Consider the following 6,836-nt stretch of genomic DNA (forward strand, 5'->3'; position numbering starts at 1 on the left):
TCATAACCTTCCAACGTCCACTGGACTATGATTTCTGCTGCAGTACGAATCACAAAGCAGCACAATGTATTCTCATTAAATATAACCCTTCATCTTCAACAAGGAAGTCATTGTGATAAGTTGCATTATATTCCCAGACAGGATGGAAAAAGCACTTATTCGAGATAAATTAAAAAAAAAAAAAAAAAAAACATCCAGCGAGCTTTCAGCATGGCTTGTTTTTATAAAAGAATAGAAAATCTGCAGCAATTTTGCATGAAATCCCTCAACATCTCTTCATTTCTCTTTATGACATTTTGAAGTGGCTTATTCATTGAACGCCGCTGCCTGATGGTTCTGTAGCTCAGACGAGTGGAGGACAACAGGTAGTCATTGACTTGTGCATGTATCACACCGACTGACTGATATTATCGGTGCCAGCTAGCAAAGAAGCCGACACTGTAATCATTTTGCCAACTAGTCACACACATCCCTCAATGAGTCTTCCACCATCATGGATCAGTCAGAAAATGTGTCTCCATATATGCCGATGACTGTGTGGCAAATGTTCCTATATGTATGACAACAGCTGTAAAATGCAGCATTTGCAGAGATTTGCAGTGCAGATGTGTGAATGATGCAGTGTAGATGCTTCAAAAGAGTACAGTTTTTACTAGAAAGTCCTATAAATAGGGCTTCAGTGATTGTGATATAAACACAGATCTGAGAGCAAGGCCCAGTCTCTGGCTCATTAGTATTTCTGCTTCAATGACAACATCCAGATAAAAGAACAGCAGAACTCAGAGGAAAGACATAAAAGAAAAAGTCTATGAGCATCCTCTGGAGTTAGGGTAATGCATCACTGCAAACTGGGAGACGCATTGATGCAAAAAAGGTGGTAACAGCAGGTGAGTGGCTTTGGAAGTGGGAGATAAGCAAGCAAAGCAAAAACTCCTCTGACTCCTCTGTAGGAGTTCAAACCTGCAGCAAATGGGATGCACTCTGAGCTCTGATTAAAACTGGACCAATATTCAAGGTGCTGTAGGCAGGATTTTGCTAGTCAATGCTAATTCTTCTGTGTTTTCTTTGGATTAAATGTTAGAGTATCCATTGATAATCCTTTAGGAGTGTAGCATAACTGCACTACCATGAGGGTGCAGCGTTTCCATCTGTCTCTGTTCTGAGCTGAAAAGTAATCTCGACAGCTCCAGGTATCTTTGACCAATCAGAAGAGCCCCTGAGGTTCTAACCGTGATTGGTCGAGGGGCGTTAATCGCATGTTCTTGTGGGAGGGGCTTAACTTGTGTAAGGGCGTGATGTCAGAGAAAACAGGACAGGATTGGCTGTTCTGGGTTTCAAATCACCATCTTAGATGGGTCAAATCGCCATGTTGCTTAGGTAAACCTAAGCAACATGGCAGAGATGCTGAATCCAGCCTACAGCACCTTTAAGGTAAAAAAAACAACAAATACTGTAAAACAGTTCCTTGAAACTTTATGACCATGACTATGCCTCATAAAGTTCAAGTTGAAAATGAAGGCAACAATATAAAGAGGAGGCCGATAACCGATATTCATTTGAAGTAAAAAATGAAAATATTAGTGTCAAAGGTTTGACTTGTAAAAAGTCTCTCAGGCTTTTGTAGCTACATACTTGCTTGACTTTTGTAAGCAAACGGCACAGTTTTGATCATGGTTTGTCTTTACGCGACGAACTGAAATATCTGCCTGTTAGTATTGAAACAATTAGTGTTTTTGTTTTGTGTTTTAAAAGTGAAATGTTGCTCAGTTGAATTTGTTCTGGCAAGTTCCACAACTGTTGGGACAATGCTGATGGCTGAGCAGCGACTCCAGACAGAGAAAAGGCTGCATATGAGCCAAAACAAACCTGTTTCATATTGATCTCTTATTGGCCGTCAGATTAAAAAAAAAAAAAAAGGGCTGATGCCAATATGCATCAAAATGCTGATTATCAGTGTCGATTCATTGGCCCATCATTAAAGAGACATCCTGATTCAGTCTGAATGATATCTACGGTTTGCAGACAGATGCATCATCCATCAGGACAAAGATGAGAAAGAGACTGATGACTTCCTGTAAGTCCACATCCTCAATCTTCTTCGTAGTCTGAAGTTTTCAACCTGCCTCCAGCCTCATTATCTTGCTATTCTCACACATGTGAAGAACTGAGATAAACTGAACACTTGCACAAAGCAGAATAAGATAGAAGTACATAATATGGCCTCTTTCAGCGAGAAGTAATGAAGATGGTGAATCCATTTTAGGCTGTTGTACTTGCAGCTGTCATACTCCATTTCTGATTGTGCTTATTAACCATGAACAGGACAGAGACAGGCCTCCCTGCTCTGCTTCAGGTCCCTGTTCATTAATACTTGATGGGAATCAATTAGTGCAGGAGCAGTGTGAGCACTAAATGACCACAGATCTGCATGAGGAGCCCAAAGAGCTCTCTTCACTCTGCTTCTCTGCACAGACGTTTGTTGTGTTTCAAGCCCTGCAGCTTTCCACTCCGGTGCTCTGTTTAACCAAACTGATTTCCAGTGTTTGCACATGGCTGATAGCGGAAGTGTTTATGAGAGACAACGGCATGTGGCCTTTCTGAAGAAGGTACTTTTTAAGACTCAGCAGAGTGACTTTGTACCAGAACATCTGAAGAGCACTGGAGTCTCCATGGTATCTGGGCTTTAACCTGAAGAGCTTCTGAACATGTTTTAAGGCTTCGCTCAGACTAAGGAAACTTGTCTGGCTGCCACTTCTGCTTGTGTTATTTTCAACGATTCATTATAAAAGCAACTGTGTGATCAACACTTAGGCCCTGTCATGACAACGTTTCAATGAAAACGCATCATTTTCACATTTTCTTTGCAGGAAACAGTCCTGTTTACACAACAGTGTACTGGAAACAATGCCCGTTTAACACCGGCAACATCACCAATGTGGCCGGTACTCAAGATTGAAATGAATATTGTAACACAATCAGAGAGATCAACAGACTCTTCGACACACGTGGTTTCAATTCACAGCTCCTCAGGGTGTCTGGTTAATCTTACAATCTGATCCAACCATAAAAACTAAGACGTGACAGCTTTTCCCAGGTCAGAGTTCAATTCATAAACCATAAGAGGTCGACCACTTGCAATGACGCATGAAACACTGCGTCTCAGCTCCCCTGCTGCTGGGGTGACGGACAGCTCCCCGACTCCAGAGAGTCCTTCAGCCGCAGCGTGCAGGTTAAGGTCTGTGCTCTTCAGTGCAGAGGATCCCAGCTCTCTGACGTCAGCAGAGGAGGCCTGAAAAAACATACGTCTACCAGGATGAATTATTCACCACTGCAGCTGCGGATAGAGGTTAGCTGCTGTCAAGCTTCTCTGTGTTTTCAGAGTCCTCCATTCAGGCACTGCACATCCTCTACATCGTCTCAGGTGTTCAACAGCTCCCGTTTCACATTTCAGTTGACAGTGAATGTGCCCCATTGTGAAATGCAGCAATGAAAGCCTTTGGCTAAAACTGTGTTTAATGTTCCTGATGGTAAATCCTAATTTAAGTCATGATGTGATTGATCTAACATGTGGTGTCAAATCCAGGAACGTTCCAAGACTGCGTCTGTCATGTGACCAAAAGTTTCCTCTTCTAAATAAATAAACACAAATCCTGGTCAGGTTCATTATAAAGTGACAAATTCATCAATTGGTCATGCCAAATAATTATTGCATTTCCATTTACACAACGATTTCAAGTGAAAATGTTGCTTGGTTATAAATATACCTACAATATTTATGATTTTTTGTAGATCATGTCCTGGCCTTTCCAAAGTAACACAGAATAAAAAAAAAAACAAAACAATAAAAGGTATTTCTGATCTAATGTCTACTTTTATTCTGACACAGCCTCATGGTTCCTGCTTTTCCATTCCCTAGAATGCTCCACAGCTCCCATTAGTGGCAAGTTAAGCAACCTATGTGGCTACCATCAGACACTGGTGCTGGTCCAGATGTGCCATATTGGTTTGGTTTATTCCTTAAAGGAAAAATAAGTTGGAGAGTATAATTATTTTTTTTTGGGGGGGAAAAAACAGGTGTCAGCAAAACAAAATTAGGAATTGTGATTAATTCATTTTTTTATATTGACTGAAACCAATTTGACAGCAATACTAACATTTATCATTGGTATGTTCATGAAATAAACACCATCTACATGAACATCTACTGAAAGGAGGATCTGCTGTCATTTAAGCATTCAATTGATCCACAAAAACCTAGTTCATTAAGCATAACTGTAATTTTAAAATAAATAAATAAATACCTGTTCTACGGTCTTTGCTGATAAAATCACCAAATGTCACAAAATAAAACGGAAGTCACATTTTTGAGCTGCCTCCAACTCTTTTTTCCTTTTTCTGGAGAGGCAGCGGGGTGAAGTCATCAGACTGCTGCATGGATGCACAGCTCTTTAATGAAAACCAGGAGCGTTTCACCGCACACAATAACAGAGAATGTGGCCCCAGTGTCTCCAGAGGATATGAAGTGTATTCTGCTGCTACGTGGCAGGAAGAAGGTGGTAGAGGGGCTGGCGGGGGTGGGGGCCGGTGGAATGGGGAAATGGGGTTTCGGCCCTCCACTGTTTCTTCAACAGCTTCCAACCACCCGAATCATTGAAAGCCAAACAAGGCTGACGCCATCAGGAGAAGCCGCCCCCCCCCAGTAAAGCATTACTGCCATCATCTCATGAGTTCCTCTAATGAGTGGCTTCCCCACTGTGTGCAGCTGCAGGATGTTTCATGTCCGAGTGAAACCTATTGATGGGGGGACTGGGGGCTTTGTATAAACACGGGAAGGATCCGTTTCAAGGCCAGAAGTGCAAGCTTGGGTTTTACCTCTACGGGAAGTCATACTATGAGGAAAGTGATACTTCACTGCAGCCTGACGCACTGCTTACCTACCTGTCATTTTTCTCCAGGTCAATAGGCGATCCATACTTTCTCTCCCCTTCAGGCTGAGCAGTCACAGGCTAAGTACACGAGGACATGCCTGAGCTCATTTCTGCTGCACTGGAAATGTTAAGTACAAGGGGCCTGGCTCACCATGTGGAGCTTGTGGGCCTGACACACACTCCTTACAACAGCAAATATTTATTCTCCCGCTGTAATCTCAGCTATTTAACCAATCTGCAGCTGTATGTGGTGAAAGGGAGGCCTGTGCCACATGCACACTCTGTGTGTCATCGCAGAGACGGACGACATGTTCCAGAAACTGCATTCCTAATGGGTTGAGTGTCCGACATGTCCCAGAGGAGGCAGAGATGAAGAATGATTCAGAGAATGATTCAGAAACACAAGCAGAGAACAGCACCCGTAGACTAACATTACATTACAAGCCACAAGCAGCATTTTTCAAGCGGGTGTACTTGACTTGAATAGAACAAGAAACAAGCAGCACACAATGGAGCCACTTCGGTTCGAGCAGGAGTGTATTTCTGAAACATGTCACCAGCCTGCGTTGTAATTACTCCCAAAATTAAAGAGTTGAGTCTCAACATGGGCAAGTCTCTCCCACACACATCAACAAAAGACGATTAAAGAGAGTAACAATGGCATTCATGATGTGTAAAAAATGTAACCAAGGCTTGAAGTGACAGAAGGGAAAGAGAATTGAGTTTGTGTATCCAGTTGTGAGCTTGACTTACTTTGAGAGGGAGACTCCTCCAGCTTTACCGATGAGCTCCTCATGATGGAGGACAGCATCGTCCCAAGGAACGTCCAGGAACTTCAGCAGAGTCCTCATCCATTTCTCAGGATGGAGAACCAGCTGTTCATAGTGCACAGGTAAACATTTGTCTGCTGCCTCCAGGCACTGAGTGTACATGGTCTCTATTGCCCGATTCCACTTGGTCAGGCAGTCCCGGTAGCTGCCCAAGTCAAAGCCGGCGATGGTCACCTTCCGAGAGATCATGGAGTGGACAGAAGCCCGGCCATCGCGAATCATGAGCACAAACTTGGCACGAGGAAAGATCTTTGCCAGGTAAGACAGCGACTTCAGCGCAAAAGGGTCCTTGTTGCAGAGGAAGTTGGCGGGTTCGCCGTGCTTGACGATGATTTCCAGCAGGAAGGCCTGCATGGCGGCGTCCAGCACCTCATCGGTCACCCCGGCCTCGTCCAAGCGCATCTTCTCCCGGCCCGAGCGGCTCCACATCTGCTTCATGGCAAGGATACGCGGGATTACGCGGGTCTCTTCACACAGCGCACCTCTGGAGGGCGTCCAGCATGGCTCGCATCAGCGTGGTCCCACTGCGGGGCACCCGCCGATGAAAATCAGCGGCTGTCTTTGTTGTAAACAATGGCGTGCTGAGGTTCTGACCGGTCCGTAAAGTGGTCCGCATGCTTCCCCCCAGCGCCGAGCAGCAGGAGGATGCCCCGGGCTGGCTGCGCTCCTCGATGCGATGATGGCACCATGGCGTGGCGGCCCAGGTAGAAGACGGTGACGGAGCTGATGACCAGACAGGCCACCAGCAAGTTCTGCTTCAGCTTGCCGATCATGTTGCAGGCCACAGGCGGAGAGGAGAGTATCACACGAGGGCAAGTCAGGGGAGGGGGTGGGATAGAAGGAGCTGAAGGGCAATCAAGGTTCCAGCCTTTACGGATGCCTGCTGGGAACCGGGCATGGATCGAGCTCCTGGTACACAGTAGGTGTCGAGTCCCCAGCTCCATGAGGCCTGGATTGAACAAAAAACAGAAATAAGAAGATCTGATTAAACTGAGGCAGTTACAATACAAGCAAAGGCAAGATAATCTTAAAATAATTAAATCAGGCTGCTGGTTTTATCAATGTATCTTGCAGCTGA

At 44.6% G+C, this 6,836-nt stretch overlaps 1 pseudogene; it reads right to left on the reverse strand.

The window, feature by feature from the left end:
* The window catches only part of LOC115400933 (protein-tyrosine sulfotransferase 1-like), a 30,780-nt pseudogene extending 24,205 nt beyond the window's left edge, over positions 1-6,575 (reverse strand).
* Positions 6,576-6,836: the final 261 nt, after the last annotated feature.

This window comes from Salarias fasciatus, chromosome 14 (genome assembly GCF_902148845.1).
Source record: "Salarias fasciatus chromosome 14, fSalaFa1.1, whole genome shotgun sequence".
Taxonomy (NCBI): Eukaryota; Metazoa; Chordata; class Actinopteri; order Blenniiformes; family Blenniidae; genus Salarias; species Salarias fasciatus.